General features: G+C 40.9%; 1 protein-coding gene across 1 annotated transcript in view; it reads right to left on the bottom strand.

Annotated features, from left to right (window-relative positions):
• B3GALT1 (beta-1,3-galactosyltransferase 1) overlaps positions 1-18,344 on the bottom strand; it is a 378,721-nt gene that overhangs the window by 17,382 nt on the left and 342,995 nt on the right. The window lies entirely within an intron of this gene.

Genomic DNA, 18,344 nt, shown 5'->3' with positions numbered 1-18,344 from the left:
GCCAGCCCCCCCCCCGGTGCTATGCCGTCCTATTTAACCACATTTTCTAAATCATGTGCATGCATGCAAGCCACACGCGTGAGCAAACCACATGTGCGGAAGGCTGCATGCAAGGACGGAAGGCATGCACACACATTTTCAGTGCACGGCGAACCGGTGGTAAAATTATGTGGAAACCCACCTCTGCTCTCTAGATATAGTTCTGTCCATAATGATGTAGATACAAGCATCTTGCCTAAATGCTGGAAATGTTTTCAACAAAGCAGGGTAACAAGGAACATGGTTGAAAGCAAGCTACACTAGAAATGTATTTCAAATCGGTGATGGCTTGCTTTTCCTAGGACAGTCCCTTATACTGAGTCAGAGCTGTGCATGGTTTGCCAAGGTAAGTTATATCCTCACTTACTCATTGACAATTCACCTTGGAGAGACTGAAGACTAAAACTTGCTGCATGAAACTATCAAATACAGTACTTGTGCTTATCAGGAAGAAAAAGGCAAGAAAATTGCAATAAGAATAAACATATTGATTTAGAACAAAGCAGCCTACACAAACGGTAGACGACTAAAGTTTTCAGTCATCATAATGAATACATTGTTAACTAATGAGCTTTTTCAAAATGCATATTATTACTCCAGTGGTGGGTTTCAAATTTTTTTACTACCGGTTCTGTGAGTGTGGCTTGGTGGGTGTGGCAGGGGAAGGATACTGCAAAATCCCCATTTCCTCCCAATCAGCTGGGACTTGGGAGGCAGAGAATAGATGGGGGTGGGGCCAGTCAGGATTTTTACTACCGGTTCTCTGAACTACTCAAAATTTCTACTACCGGTTCTCCAGAACTGGTCAGAACCTGCTGAAACCCACCTCTGTATTACTCCCATGTCTTTGGAAGTTACATATAAATATGACCTAAGTTTCTCATCCTCAGTAACCATATTGGGTTAGTCATTGAGTCTTTCAGCTCAAACCTGCCTGACAGAGCAAGCAGGATAAAATTTGGGGAGACCCTCATCCTTACCCTGCTGAGCTCTCAGAAAAGGTAGGATACAAATGCACTAAACTAATAGGCAATTTAATCACCTTTGAATTTTTTATTTCAACAGTGATAACTTGGGTAGTTAGCAAGGGTTAACAAGTCAGTTGACTTCACATTACAAGCTTAATCTAATGCAATATTTCTCAACGTCAGTTTCTAGAATGCAGTACTGGACGCTACTTCGGCTAACTGCCGGCTGCCAGCAGTTTGGCAATTCAAGTCTCATCGGCTCAAGGTTGACTCAGCCTTCCATCCTTCCGAGGTGGGTAAAATGAGGACTCAGATTGTTGGGGGCAATAGGCTGACTCTGTAAACCACTTAGAGAGGGCTGTAAAAGCACTGTATATAAGTGCTAAGAAGCGGTATATAAGTGTAAGTGCTATTGCTATTTAAGATTACAATTCCATACCTCCTGAGGAATTCTGGGAGTTGAAACCCACACAAAGTTACCAAGTTTGAAAAACACAGATCTAAAGCATCCTTGACTGCAGACTTTCCATACCTAGAGATGAATGAAATCATTTCCTTCTCATTACATGTAGGTAAACTATAGTGTTCTTAAATTTGCTGAAAAATTGGCTGGGCATAGAAGAAATGGATGGGCACTTAGGGCATATCCAAAATAAAAAGCACTTTTCTTAAACCCTAAATAGTTTATAGTTTAAAACTAAATAGTTGTACCAAACTCCTGGGAGAGGAGTAGCGTATGTGGCATGTTAGAAACCAGGTTACAGAAATTGTGCAAAGACCTTTTCATTTTTTTCCCAGGTTCTTAAATTATCAGCACAACAATCTTCTGCCACTTTTTGTACTACAGTGTCTTCATGTTCGTACTTTAATAAGGTTCTTTTTAGTCCGAGAATTATTTCTTTACTGCAAACGGCATTTTTTTTTAAAAAAAGGATAGGGATCAATCAAAATATATCCTCTAAATCAGTGGTGGGTTTCAAAATTTTTTACTACCGGTTCTGTGGGTGTGGCTTGGTGGGCGTGGCATGGGAAGGATATTGTAAAATCTCCATTCCCTCCCCAATCCAGGGGAAGGTTACTGCAAAATCCCCATTTCCTCCCAGTCAGCTGGGACTTGGGAGGCAGAGAATAGATGGGGGCGGGGCCAGTCAGAATTTTTTTACTACCGGTTCTCTGAACTACTCAAAATTTCCGCTACCGGTTCTCCAGAACTGGTCAGAACCTGCTAAAACCCACCTCTGCTCTAAATGAGCAGGAAGTTGTGGCACCATTGCTTGGAGTGGTGGTGGTTTTAAAAAAAGTTCTTCCTTTACAAAAGAGGAGCAAGAGAAGAGAACAGACCTGGAAAAGCAATTTGCATTTCTCTCTTTCTCTCTTTTTTAATCCTTTAGTAGCGCTTTCCTTGGGGGAAATAACAGCAGCTTTAGAAATATTAGTTCTCTAAGCATTTCTGAGCTTCTGTGAGACTGGCAGGAAAGTAATAAAAACAGCTAGACAATTGACAAAAACAAAGCAAAAACAAAATTGTGTAACAATGGGGGTGGGGTTGGGGAATCAGCCAAATATAAAGAGAGTTATTTTTGCTTCTTGGCTGACTTGAGGCCAGAGAATCTTTTGTAAAATAATTGACTAAATTTTGAGGGCAACAAACTATATCTTTTCAAGTAGTTTAGATATCATTATTTTGAACCTGGTTCTGCTCCACAGAGACATTTACTCCACTGATGTTTTCTTCACATCTGCAGAAAAACCTCACCTTTCTTTGGCTTGTTTGGGTCCTCCCTTCCTTTCTAGCATTTCTTCAGTTGGAGACTGTTTTCCCAATTTGACCCAGTTGGGCTTTCCTTGAACCTGTTCTTCTAAATATTCATTTCCATGATGCCAATAATGGGAGCAAACAAAATCAGATGGTGGCATAATAGCTGGTGGAAAAAAATTAGGATTAAGCTGTTGCTTGGGGTGGGGGAACCATGCAGTAGTGAGATACAAATCCTGTCACTACCGGTTTGCTTGTGGGCACACACACACTCATGCACGCACGTGACACTTCTGCGCATGCGCAGAGATGTCTGGATGGGTGGGCGGAGTGGGGCGAACTGGTAGCAACCCACCACTGGATCCATGAACCTCAGCCATTTCACCAGGATTAAGATAGTCGTGTATGAAAGCTTCTGACAGTGCTTCATTCAGTGTTTATTATATATTATAGATTTGTGGAACCGCCTTTCTCTTAGAGCAGGGATGTAAAACTTGCGTTGTCATGGCGTTGTCATGTGATGTATTGTGACTTCCCCCCCCTTCGCTAAACTGGGTGTGGGTGTGGCCAGCGCGTGAAGCATCCATCCCATGGACCATGAGTTTGACACTCTTGCCTTAGAGCATGTGCCTGTCCTATCAGATCTGATAAGATGAGCAAGCTCCAGGTTCCATCCCTGAAAACTTGCCATCTAATGGGACCCTGGAAGTTTGCCTTTTTTTGTGGCTGCCCCTGACTTATGGAAACCCACATTCTGTGATCCAGCAGGTTCCATAGCCTTTGGGAACCTGACTTTTTACTGGGATAGAGTGAGGGTGTCTGGATTTGGTTGTGGAGCATGCCAAGGGGATTATTGAGGTGCTAGGTTTTGTCTTGGTTTTATGGTTTATAGATTTATAAAGTTCTGGGTTTTATTGTGTTGGAAAAAGGAGGAGGATGATGATGATGAAGGAAGGACTTGATTATAAGAATGCATCCTGCCACATGACTGGATAATCAGATGCCTAGAAATAACAGGAGCCAGTAGAAGCTTTGTGTGAAGAACAATGCAGAATGGTGGACATGGCTGCTGGTGTATGTAATAAACCAGGAGAGGTTAATTTCAAGAGAAGAATCTCTCCAGGAGACACACAGTCACCACTACTGTTGTTATTGCATTGGTTACTCTATCAACAATACTGAACAAGTCAGAACGTGGCTATCAAACATCAAAAACATCTGCCAGTCTATCCCACTCCCTTTACATAGATGATCTAAAGCTGTATGGAAAAACACCATCCGAAACAGAATTGCTGCTCAACACTTTCCAAATATACAGTCAAGGTATTGCAATGGAATTTGACTGGTCAAATGAGCCACATTGCCTTCAACAGGAGAACATTTGTGAAAACCGAAGGAATCAAAATGCCTTCTGGAAATAATATTAAGAGCCTGGATGAAGAAGATCACTAAAAATATCTGGGCATCCTTCAGGCTGACAACATCAAGCACAATGAAATCAAGACAAAAGTTAGGAGCGAATGTTTGTAAACCACCCAGAGTCACCTCTAGATGAGATGGGTGGCACACAAATCAAGCCAAATGAAATCCATAAATGTATCAGAAGATTGAACATCTGGAAGTTTAAATTCAGTGGTGGAAATACCAATAATGCAATTAACACATGAGCAAATCCGTGTGTTAGATATACAGATGGAATAGTGGACTGGACTCAAGTTGAACTAGAAGCCCTGGATAAGAAGATCAGAGAAATAATGACCCTTTATCCATGCATCAACCTTGATGGACTCTATTTACCAAGGAGCATTGTGAGTATGGAATGTTGCAAGTATAACTAAACAGTTGAAGGGGGGAAAAAGGGCATTGGAAGACTTTCTGAAGAACAACAAGTGAAGAAGATGCATTGAAGCTAGTGCACCCTGAAAGCTTACTGAGTACCAACCCACCCCCCAAACCCCCAAACTGGCCTATAATGAACACAGAAAAGAGCAAGGCAAAGTATTACAGTACACTAAACACTGGCAGTCAAAGCAGATAACAACAAGACTTGGCAATAGCTAGCTACAGTAAGAGGAGAAAAGTTGAAGAAAGAGCCAGAGGGACTAATTCTGGCTGTACAAAGCCAGAATCGAAAACATAGCAACAGAAAACAAATGCTGCTTCTGTAAAGAAACAGAAGAAACGGTGGACCACTTAGTCAGCTGCTGCATAGACTGACTACTGACAACAGCATGACAAAGTAGCAACAATGGTGCATTAGAAGAACTGCAGGAAATATCAGTTGCCTGCAATCAAGAACTGGTGGGAGCACAAAACACACAAAGTAATAGGAAAAGGAGAAATTGAAGTGTTCTGGGACTTTAGAATTCAAGCAGAGAAGCACCTGCCACATAACACTCCAGACGTAACAACCATCAACAGGAAAGACAAAAAAAGTCTGGATAATGGAACATTGCAACTCATTTCAACACCGCGCTTCCCGTCTAATTCCAGCCTCACTCAAAGTGCTGTCATCAAATGTTTCAAATGAAGCTCAGATGATTTGGAAGATTCCTTATAGTATAAAGACGTCCGCCTGTGTGTACATAGATGGGAAAAGTATTTTATCTGAATACACGCCTACAGCAAGACATACTGTGCTGGTGTGCAAAGCTCTGCATCTTATGTTAATATCCTCAGTGCTTGAAGAGAAGTCACGTAAACCTGCTACAATAATTTCCCCCTTCCCCCTGTGTCTGAAACACCATTTCCAACTTTTTGTGTTTTTGTTATAAACAAAATATGTTCTCATTTGTGGATTCGGTCTCTCTCTCTCTCTCTCTCTCTCTCTCTCTCTCTCTCTCTCTCTCTCTCTCTCTCTCTCTCTCTCTCTCTCTCTCTCTCTCTCTCTCTCTCTCTCTCTCTGTATATATATATTCATATTCTGTATAGAGATGCTACCATCTGCTGTATTGTTTAGCATCTAGGGAGGGAGTGAAAAACACACAGAAGAGAATTCAAGGCACAGAGAGAAAAGCAACAGAGTTTATTTTGTACTTTATATGATCAACAGTGGGAACAGTTCCATAACCAAGAGTCACACATGTGCCAATTGCTGATCTTCTCCTTCAGAATAGAAGTACCTCTTGAGAAGAGTATTTATTTCCTTTAAGTAAGCGGTCCCCAACCTTTTTGGATCCACAAACTGGTGGCGGTGGGGGAGAGGGAAGGGGATGGTTTCATGCAATCTAATTCCCTACATGGCGCAAATAAAACTTCATGCGCTTGCCTGCTGCTTGTGCAACCTGGCTCCCAATAGGCCGTGGAGCGGTACCGGTTCACAGCCTGGAAGTTTAAGTAATTCATAATTTAACTCTCTTGGAAAACAGAGGCAAAGTTTTGGATCTTAGCAATAGCAATAACACTCAGACTTATATATTGCTTCACAGTGCTTTACAGCCCTCTCTAAGTGGTTTACAGAGTCAGCCTATTTCCCCCAACAATCTGGCTCCTCATTTTACCCACCTCAGAAGGATGGAAGGCTGAGTCAACCTTGAGCCTGGTGAGATTTGAACTGCCGAACTGCTGGCAGTCAGCAAAATTAGCCTGCAATACTGCATTCTAATCACCGTGCCACCACGGCTCTTAAATCTTATTATTTATTTCCTTAGTGGTGAATTTGTTCCATGTTTATAATTTAACTTGGAACGTGGACAATTAGCTGTTGCTGAAACTGTGAGGTAGGTGGACGCGTTATTTTTTTGTCAATCGTTTCCATCACTGTCCAAAAGCATAAATACTTTTGGCAATTGGACAATGAGAAAAATACACAAATGAAAGAGAGGGAGGGCGATGCAGTTGGTCTATCCATTGGAATATGAAATGCATATGCGCATGCATGTGGGGTGTGAGCATTCTAAGTCAGAGTCAGAGGTGGGCGTCACATACTGTAACAACCGGTTCACCCAGCACCGGAAATGTGCGTGTGTGCCATCCGTGCATGTGTCAAAAAACATGGCAATTCACTCACGTGCGCTGTCCGCACATGCGTACAGCATTAAAAAAATGGCAATTCACTCAGGCATGCAGTCCGTGCATGCGTGCGGCATCAAAAAACACAGGTATAGGATGGGATTGCGCCTGGGCGGGTAGGCAGCCCACCTACAGGTCGCAACAACCGGTTCGTCTGAACCGGTCCAAACTGGCAGCAGCCCACCACTGGTCAGAGTGGGAATCTGATCTGAGCAATGATTAGCAAAGCGGGTTTTAATGCTATAACAAAAAGGAGATTTACTGATAGGAAATCCAGGATAGAGAGAGGCAAAGCCTAGCACCAAGCTAGCTACAGGATCTGAGAAGGTCAGTCCGAGAACTAGTTTTCAAACTGCAGAAGGAAGTGACCTAACATTAGCAATTCCTGATTTCCGCTCTTTCTCTATTTTCTAATTTGTCTATTAGAGAAATTGCCAGCAGAATGATAGACAAAGAGGGACGCAGAACAAATCTTTAACTCCCTCCCTATACAAGACTGCCCCCTTGTGGTCATGAGTTGCGCAAGAGTCAATGGCCTGCAACACTATCTAGGAGGCAGGATGCAACAGAATGAAACCATACTGTGAAGGCAAAAGAACCCCAATGCAAGGGTACATGTGTGATGGTCCCAAATTACTCAGGAAAACTGAATCTTTTCCTAGGCAAGAGGAATTCTTTAAGAAACATTTTATCCCTCACCCCTTGAAAGCACAGATTAAGTTCTGAAGATATGACTATTCAGGCAGTGTCATCTCTGTACCTGCCACTTTGTCCATCACTTGTCTATAAAGCAGTGGTGAAATCAAAATTTTTTTACTACCGGTTCTGTGGGCGTGGCTTGGTGGGCATGGAGTGGCTTGGTGGGTGTGGCTTGGTGGGCATGGCAGGGGAAGGATACTGCAAAATCCCCATTCCCACCCCACTCTGGGACCAACCAGAGCTGGTATTTGCTGGTTCTCTGAACTACTCAAAATTTCCGCTACCAGTTTTTTTTTTTTAATTTGATTTATATGCCGCCCTTCTCCGGAGACTCAGGGCGGCTTACGATGCGCTAAGCAATAACCTTCATTCTTTTGTATATTTATACAATGTCAGCTTATTGCCCCCACAACTGGGTCCTCAATTTACCTACCTTAGAAAGGATGGAAGGCTGAGTCAACCTTGAGCCTTGGCGAGATTCGAACCTGCAGTAATTGCAGGCAGCTGTTCTTAATAACAGGGTGCTTTAGACCACTGTACTACCAAGGTCAGTTCTCCGAACTACTCAAAATTTCCGTTACCAGTTCTCTAGAACCTGTCAAAACCTGCTGGATTTCACCCCTGCTATAAAGATTTTCAAGCTTGAAAATATAGAAAATATGGAAAATATCATGGTTGCTTAGAAGCTTTCATGAGGACTACACTCAGAAAAAGCCCTCCTGCTGATCTTTAAGGTAAAAATATGATGAATTATTTGGTGGTAGAGTAAGACCTGAACTCAGGATATAAGACTCACCTAATTGATGGAACAAGATGAAGAAAATAAACCAATTCTAAGACTGAGAAGATGGTTTGATTGACAGAAGGTAGGTGTGAACTTGAGAAGTTTCAAGTTTTAGCTAAGTAGCCTGGGGCAAGTGGTAGCTTTTGTTTTGATGGTCTGCACAATGGAAATAATAGTGCATTATAATGGAAACCACACAATGTGTTGTGTGAACACAGCCTTGACCACAGAGGAACAATCAAGAGCTGTGGTTAGAATGCAGTATTGCAGGCTATTGTAATTCTGCCGACTGCCAGGAGTTCGATCCTGACCAGCTCAAGGATAACTCAGCTTTCCATCCTTCCCAGGTCAGTAAAATGAGGAACCAGATTGTTGGAGGCAATATGCTGCCTTAGAGAAGGCTGTAAAGCACTACGAACTAAAGCACTATAAAAGCAGTATATAAGTGTATGTGTTATTGTTATTGCTATCAATGTCTGAGCCCCATTGAATTTAGTGCTGGATAGAGAAAAGATTAGATTTTTCTTCTAGAACTCAATCACGGCAAAGCCAAGGCAAAAGATTATGGAGGAGGGGACAATATTTGATAAGCAATAGAACAAGTTGGCAGCAATTTTAATTATCATCCCTGAAGAAGAAAAGGGTTTTTTTTATAAAAAAAAATTGCACTAAAAGATCAAGTAAATTTAAATAGCGCAGCAATTTGAAGTATTGAAAACAACCTTCACTTTTGTTCAGAATATTTATATTTTTAGGAACTACTTTTGAGCTTTTTGATCAAGCAGTGTGACACATTCATAAATCAAACCAATAAGCCCTACAGCATTTCAGATTAGTGATAAATGTCTCAGTAAACAGATGGTTTCTTTATTTTCTTTAAAAAGCTGCACTTTTCAAACATGTTCTGTATAATACAATAGTTCCCAATCTGTCTCTCTCCTGAAAAAAACTTTGAAGTATAAATAAACCCGCTCACACAAGGCACAATGACCCAGCTCAAATTATTCTTCTTTGGACATATGCAAAGACCTGAAGAAGGCTCTAATATTGGGCAACATGAAAAGAAAGGAAAGAAGCGGATGCCCAGCAGTCAAGGATATGGACTTAGTTACAGTGGCAATGGGACCACCATATGAGCCACAGTGGTGCAGTGGTTAGAATGCAGTACTGCAGGCTACTTCTGCTGACTGCCGGCTGCCTGCAATTTGGCAGTTCAAATCTCACCAGGCTGAAGGTTGACTCAGCCTTCCATCCTTCCGAGGTTGGTAAAATGAGGACCCAGATTGTTGGGGGCAATATGCTGACTCTGTAAACTGCTCAGAGAGGGCTGTAAAGCACTGTGAAGCAGTATATAAGTCTAAGTGCTATTGCACTCTTGGGAGACGTGGTTAGGGACAGATGGACTTGGACAAGAATCTACCTCAGTGGTTGCTAAGAGGCAACACCAACTCGATGGCACATAAACAATCAGTGGATAAATGCAGCAATTCCAAATCATGGGCTGAGTTGTAAACCAACCCCACGGGATGAATTAAAGATCAGATACTGCGATTTATTATGGGGCAGTTGATGCAGTTACAGAAAGAAGTGGGGTCTCCCATCGGCAGTCCCCATTTGCATTCAGCAGTCTGTGTTGTTTGTGCCAGTCCTGATGCTGGATGAGAAAGTCTGCAAAGAAAAGAGGGTGACATGGTTGATGGCAGCAGTAATCACTCACCTGGATTGAATGAAGGTCTTTTTCATGTAAGTAGGGGTGGTTTGAATTCTAATCCTTGCCTCTGTGCACAACTATTATATATTTCTGTCAAAAGCTGAATTACAGCCTATTAGCAACTCAGTCTCCAAGTCAAACTTGACTCCCTACTGAAGTGTTAATACCACTTTATAATGCCTTGGTAAGGCCACAGTTGGAATATTGCATTCAGTTTTGGTCGCCACGATGTAAAAAAGATGTTGAGCTTCTAGAAAGAGTGCAGAGAAGAGCAACAAAGACGATTAGGGGACTGGAGGCTAAAACATATGAAGAACGGTTGCAGGAACTGGGTATATCTAGTTTAATGAAGAGAAGGACTAGGGGAGACATGATAGCAGTGTTCTAATATCTCAGGGGTTGCCACAAAGAAGAGGGAGTCCAGCTATTCTCCAAAGCACCTGAGGGCACGGACAAGAAGCAATGGGTGGGAACTAATCAAGGAGAGAAGCAACTTAGAACTAAGGAGAAATTTTCTGACAGTTAGAACAATTAATCAGTGTAACAACTTGCCTCCAGAAGTTGTGAATGCTCCAACACTAGAAGTTTTTAAGAAGATGTTGGATAACCATTTGTCTGAAGTGGTGTAGGGTTTCCTGCCTAAGCAGGGGGTTGGACTAGAAGACCTCCACGGTCCCTTCCAACTCTGTTATTCTATTCTATTCTATGATGGCACTTCATAGATATGTCCATAAAGTTTTCTGGACAACATTGCAAAGTGGTTTGCTCTTGCTTACTTCCTGGGTGGCCCAAAGGTGCTTCCCACCCCCCTTTTTTTCTTTTTCAGAAGGCAACTGGACTTTCTTGTTTTTTCTTTGAAGACGTTTCGCTTCTCATCCAAGAAGCTTCTTCAGCTTTGACAGGATAATGAGGAATGGAAGGATTTATATTCTGTTCCCCACTGTCCTGTTGGAGCTGAAGAAGCTTCTTGAATGAGAAGTGAAACATCTTCAAAGAAAAAACAAGAAAGCCCAGTTGCCTCCTGGAAAAAAAAGTGTATTTGGGACAACTCTGACATGGATGACTGAGAATCTCTACAGACAATCCTGGATGGCCCTTTAACAATTTTCCAATCTAACTTACAAATAAGGATATTCTTATGGTTTCCCACCCTAATATCAACCAAGTTGGACCCTACTTATCTATTCAAGATCTGTTGAAGTCAGTTAGATGCTGCCACCTACTTAGCACAGCCAGGAATTTATAATGAAGAATAATGATAGAAGGATATCCTGTTAGCATGCCCATTTCTCTGATTTCCCTCCCACCCCAAAATGTTGCCTTAGAAAATAATTGTCTAGCTACATAATTTGAATTGTGGAAAGAAGGAACTATCTAAGATTCATCAAATAAATATAGAATGGAATGGAATGGAATGGAATGGAATGGAGTGGAGTGGAGTGGAGTGGAGTGGAGTAGAATAGAGTAGAGTGGAATAGAATAGAATAGAATAGAATAGAATAGAATAGAATAGAATAGAATAGAATAGAATAGAATAGAATAGTTTTTTCCTGGCCAAGTGTGATTGGACACACAAGGAATTTGTCTCTGCACGAGCTCTGAGTGTACGTACAAACAACAAAGTGGTAAGTCATAGATCTTAAATTAGTTACACTCATAAATCATAAGATTGTATCATATTGAATCATAGTGAAGAAAAGCTTGAGTTATTTATCAGTCATGAGCCTTAACAAAATGCTGTAATGATCACATCCATGGATCTGGAAAACCCTTTGGAGATGGGGAAAAAATAAACCCTATACTTAGGAACAATAGCTTAATCAGAAGCCACTATATTCTTTTAAAAAAGCGGATATCAATATATAACATGGGCACTTTGGAGAAATAATTCCCCATATTAAATGATACTGAAAGAGAAAATGAAACAAGAGAAAAACAAAATCTTCCAGGCCTGAAGCCAATATGGATAATGAATGCAGACAGAAGGATAGCATCAGAGATGCAAACTATAATGCATCAATTTAATATAGTGATGGGCTTAAATCTAGAGCAGCTGAGCCTCTACAAAGCAAGAAAAGAAGGAAAGCTAAATGTGATTAATACATTTTTAATGTTTTTTCTAAAAGTGCTCTTGCACTTGATACACTAAGCATTTTACAGAATAAAGCATTGGTGACTAAGAGTTGAGACACAATGTGGCAGCCCCAATAGAATGGTCAGAGGCCAAAGCAAGCCTAACTTGGCACCACACACAAACAGCTGGAGTCAAGCGGAAGAGTCCATTGACTGACCAATGCAACCAATCAAGATATAAGGTACAGCGGAAGTCAAAGATTCAGAACAGTGTTTCTCAAACTTGGCAACTTCAAGATATATGAACTTCGGCTCCCAGAACTCTAAGATGTCCACACACATCTTAAAGTTGCCAAGTTCGAGGAATACTGATTTAGAGGTAGATGTGTCACATTTCATAAATGAGAAAATCAGTCAATGAAATTGCAATTAAGCAATCATAGTGCATCTCTTAAGCATAAGCTATAGATCAGTGATGGTGAACCTATGGCACGCGTGCCAGAAGTGGCACTCAGAGCCATCTCTCTGCGCATGCCAGCCGTTGCCCATTGCTCTTCTGGGTTCCGGCATGCACATGCGTGCCAGCCAACTGGTTTTCACACACATGGCAGCACTGGAAACTGGAATCGCAGCTCCCTGGCGTGCTGAGCTTCCGGTTTCCGCCACATGAATGCACGCTGGCCAGCTGACCTTCACACGCGCATGCGTGCCAGAAACCAGAAGACCAGGTGATCGCCGTGCACATGCATGCCGGTCACCTGCTCTTCCGGTTTCTGGCGCGTATGCGCGCTGGGGAACTGCTCTTCGGGTTTCCGGCATTCCCGTGTGTGCATGCTAGGGAGCTGCTCATCCGATTCCGGTACTCCCCTGCGCATGTGCAAATGCTTCCGTTTCAGCACTCAATGCTGAAAAGGTTTACCAACACTGCTATAGACTTTCCCATCATCACTTAAAGAACTTCAATCTCCTTCTCTCTGTGCATTTGGCACGACAAAGAAGGTTAGCGTGCAATACATCTATATTGTATTAAAATAAAAATTAAAGTTCCACTTCCAATGGCAACAAATTACAATAAAAAATATCTGAGCCACAGTGGCGCAGTAGTTAGAGTGCAGTACTGCAGGCCACTTCGGCCACTTCTGCTGACTGCCGGCTGCCTACAATTTGACAAATCAAATCTGACTCAGGCTCAAGGTTGACTCAGCCTTCCATCCTTCCGAGGTGGGTAAAATGAGGACCCAGATTGTTGGGGGCAAGAAGCTGACTCTGTAAACTGCTTAGAGAGAGCTGTAAAGCACTGTGAAGTGGTATATAAGTCTAAGTGCTATTGCTATCTCATTTCCTCTCCTCCACCCATTTTATCCATCACTTTTGCTCCCATTCCTTCCGGTCATCTTTACTCCCCTCCATCTTCTTTATCGCTACCCACCAAGAAAACTGACACTGAAACAACTCAGACATTTCAGGATGACATCTGGGTTCTGAAAATCTGAGCAGGAGAATACTGATCACTGAACGACTGTGCATTTCTGCCTCCCTTTGTGCTTGGAGTTCAGGAATAGATTACCTCCAGGCATGTAGTTAATTGAGAAACTGATTAATGAGCCAAAGGATTGAGCCAAACGCTTCCATCAACAAAAACAAAACTTGCTTTTCTCCTCTCTCAGTGAATTAGAAAACAAAACAAAAATTACCCTCTGAGTAATGCTTATTTTCAGTTTTCAATATTATTTGCCGTTTAAGAAAGTGGTTGCAGAGATCTCTCTCTCAATTGTTCCTCTGTTTAAAGTCCTTCTGTCCAGGTTTCTTCTGGGGATTATTTAAGAAAATTATCCTAAAAGGATAAAATATTTAATTATTCATATAACTATAGCAGCTAGAATCGTACTTGCGCAAACCTGGAAAATGTCCACTATTCCAACAGACTGTGCAATAATCCGGGAAATTTTTGAATGTGCAGAAATGGACAAACTTACTTTAGAATTAAATAATAAGGGAGACTCGGAATATTACTTAACTTGGGATAATTGGTATCAATGGATAGAAATTAAAAATAAGAAATGTATAGAACAAAATAAGATATAAAATGTGATTAAATATGTCAATTAAGTAGGAATATGTGGGAATAGATGAAGAAAGTTAAGAATTAAGTACTGTCAGAAAGACGCTAAATTGTATAATTATTACGGATGTATTTTTGTTATAGAGGTATTTTAACTTGTATTTTTGGTTTTTAAGTGTTAATAAACGTTTTTCAAAAAAAATAAAATAAAGTCCTTCTGTCTCCATTTCTTACTAGCATAAATGTCTTCAGTAGCTTCAGCAAGTCAATAAGATGTCCAATTAGTTTTAACATTGAGGCTTGAGGAAGAAAGCTCGGAAAGGGGACAATTTTAGAAGAAAGAGGGGTTTTCCTTAATCCTTGGAACTCGATAGGAAGTTCTAATCATATGTATGTCACAATTTTTTTCCTTTGGTTTCATCATCTAGTGAAAAATACAAAGGTTGCATTGAGTTACTTACAGTCATAATAAACCCCTTACTCTGTGGTGACTATTCCTAGAGAGATGGACAGTGTACAAAAAAGCAGAGGAAAGAAACATCATTGGATTTTTCTTTTTTTTTTAAAAAAAAAAGAAACCCGTAATAACTAAATTTTGAATTTGATTCCCACCCTGGAGAAGTCTTTGAAATTGCAGCTGTCCCAGCTGAAATGGGATAGTTGCAGGATAAAAATAGCAACTGTTTTAAATAATGAATGTTTCTCCTGCAGTTTAGAAGCTATTTATATATAGCATCAGTCATTGAATATGGTGCAAAGAGATTTCCTAAAGGCCATTCATGGAGGCTCATTAATCAATTACTGCCTGGAACTTCCTGTCCTGTCTCTGCTATTTATGTCTACTAGAGAGCCTATCGGGTAACACAGTTTTGAGTCTCCTGGAAGGATGACTTCCTTGATAAATTCCACACGTTTACCTGTTAGATTTTAACACTGTAAAATGTGAGATGATGCAAGTTGGGGAAAGATGGGGACTGAATTTTTAGATACTTGGATCATAATTCCCCAAACTAGGGCAGAAATGTTAAAATATAACAACAATCAACAATTGCTCAGTTTCAGGACAATGAAGTACATTTTAAAAAATCTGTTGAAATATAGCAGAAAGAAAAAGTCATGGTTTTGAACTGGTAGGTGTATAAAGAGGGGACGATCCAGTCGCTTTGACCCAAAGCAATTGATTATTTTCTATGGCTTTATTCTAGTGTGCAATAAGAATCTGATTCAGCTATGCCATGTTTCTGAAAGCCACTGGTCAAGATCAGATTTATGAGCCAAACTGAGCCATGTTGAGTTGTATAGGAATGGGGCATTATCCTCCAGCCTTTCATCCTTCTAAGACTCTCAATCTAATTGACAACTGTTCAGTTGTCGAATCCAGAAAAATAAACTCCTGGGACATTATTTTACCAAGAGTATAAACTTTATGTCAAGTTCGAAGCCCGCTTATGCTGTCACAACTATTATCGTTTCTCACCTTGCCAACGAACTAGGGGGGGAGGAAAAGGGGATGTAGGCTCCAGACATCGAGAAGGCAAACCGTGAGAACCAAGGACACTACAGCAGGTGGCTAAAATCCTCAGAAACATTTTCTCATAACAATTCAATGTCATTCAATTGGACAATGTGACCTGCACTAATAGGGGGAGGGAAAATGCTATACTTTAATTATATGGGATTGCGCGGGAATTAGTTAGAGCTGGTTTTGTCTTTGTCTGTGCTGAAGTGATGTACTCCATAAAGTTGTGCATAAAGAGATTGGATCATCTCAACCGTGCTTGCTCAGTTGGGTTCGTCAATCGGAACCTTGACACTTTACTGAATAAATCCACATTGGCACAGAAGAAGTGAAACCAGCTCTGGGCTTCCCGCGCAAAAGCATGTATAGTTCATTCCCCCTTTCCACACAGGCCACCCACAGTCCATTACGTCCACCAATCACTTCTGTTCATTTTGTTATGGGAACCGACTGGCCACGCTGGGATATCTGTTTGGGGTGTCCTTGAAGGGGGAGCAATGTCTCACGGGAACCGATGATGCTTGGATGACATCCTGCACTCTTGCATTCCATTCCACCACCGCTACCCCTTTTCTTTGTCAAGCTGCGAGCGAAGCAGAATATAGGTGAAAGTGCGAGTCAGTCTTGATCCTAATTGGTAAATTACCACAATACATAATCCCTCCATAATTTATTCATTGACTTGATTTTGAGGACCACTTGATTCTGAAAAGATTTTGGATAGCTTACAATGTTTTTATGACATCATTTTAAAACACAGTTAAAGACATAAGCAACCAGACAACAACATTAAAGACTTGACAGGGGTTCCAGAAACACATTAACCCCCAGTCTGGGAACATTCTTTACAATGATCTTGTGAAACAGGTTGGTGCTATTAAAATAGGTAGGGGTGACTTACTGAAGATCATTTTGCAAGTTCATTTCTGAAGTCAGCATTCTGAAACTATATCTGATCCGTAATCCAAACTGTAATAATTATTTGAACTTCATGCACTCATTTGAAAATATGTCCTATTAAAAAAAATGGGATTTATGTTTACGGAAACATGGTAGAATAACACTGTAAGTTAGGGATGGGGAATGTGGCCTTCCAGATGTTGTCACACCTCAGTTCTGGTTGCCTTATCCAACATTCCTAATATGAAAGATGCTGGAAATTGTAGTTCACCAACATCTGGAGAACCTCATATTTCTTCATAGTGACTGCAAGTCATTCTGCTATCCTAGCTTTCTAAAGGCTTGTTTAATTGATGCTTATATACAAGCACTGTTTTCTCCCTGAGGGCAGTAATCTGCAAAGTTTTATGTGATGTGACTTGAGGTAAGACGGAGTACCCCCAAACCACCTAGTGAGAAAATGCTTCTATTGTCTTAGCAGATAGTGTCCATCTGTCCAACTCTGTCTGGGTTTGGAAGCTAAGCTGGATAAGACTTGCTTAGAAATTGGGTGAGAGATCTCTTAGTTTTAGACATGATGTGCCCTTCAAATATTATAAGCGAAAGAACATGATGTGCCTCCCAAATATGATAAGCGAAGAAGAAAGTAAGGAGTAATTGTACAAGAGGCCACACTCTTTTCATAATTTGGACACCACTCTAACACGGTTAAAACAGGAACATGCTATAGAGGTAGTCCTCAACTTACCATCACAACTGAGCCCAAAATTTCCATTGTTAAGTGAGACGTTTGTTAAGTGAGTTTTGACCCATGTTATGACCTTTCTTACCACAGTTGTTAAGCGAATCACTGCAGCTGATAAATTAGTAACCCGGTTTTTAAGTGAATCTGGCTTTCCCACTGACTTTGCTTGTCAGAAGGTCATAAAACCTTCCGTGACCTTGGGACACAGCAATGGTCATAAATATGAACCATTTACCAAGCATCTACTACAAGCCTGACTAGGTGGCTCAGTGGCTAAGACTCTGAGCTTGTCGAGCAGAAAGGTCGGCAGTTCGGCGGTTCGATACCCTAGGACAGGTCTCCTGTGTGAGCAGGGGATTGGACTAGATGAACTTCCAACTCTGTTACTGTTACCTGCTACTTTATCTGAATTTTGATCACATGACCACGGGGATGCTAGAAAGGTCGTAACTGTGAAAAATGGTCATAGATCATATTTTTCAGTGCCATTGTAACTTTGAACGGTCATTAAATGAACTGTTGTAAGTCGAGGACTTCCTGTAACAATATTGGTGTATATAAAGGTTGCAGAATATAATCTGTCCCTTGAAAACCATTTCTTCCTTTCTCCCCCATTTCTATTTTTCCCCCACTCTTGAATTCAAAAATCCCACTGTCTTTTGACATATTATTTATATCCAGCTTGAACTTCTGCTCTGCTGTCCCTTTTCATCGAATTAATTATGAGTATACTGTACATTTGAAAATATATAACTGAATCAGTATCACAGACTTGTTATTAGTCAAGTCTGGGAAATGAAGTGGTTTTAATTTTGTCTCTACATGATCCTTAAATTAGAGATTTAATGAGAATTGATACCTCATTAATTCCTTACCAGAATGAGGCCTTGCATTGAAAATAGATTTTAGTCCTGGTGAGTGTTGGAAAAAATTAAACCTCAGAAGCTGGGAAGGAAAACAACGGTAATTAACTAAGGCAAGCTTCTTAATATGGAAAAGAAGGTAGAAAATTAGGAAGAAAATCTTTTGAGAGAATACAAAACTGTAAGTAGGAAGGAAAAGAAGGAAGACAAGTAG

The sequence above is a fragment of the Pantherophis guttatus genome, chromosome 1 (assembly GCF_059756535.1).
Source record: "Pantherophis guttatus breed Tessera chromosome 1, ASM5975653v1, whole genome shotgun sequence".
Lineage (NCBI taxonomy): Eukaryota > Metazoa > Chordata > Lepidosauria > Squamata > Colubridae > Pantherophis > Pantherophis guttatus.
This window is presented reverse-complemented; position numbering and strand designations above follow the sequence as displayed.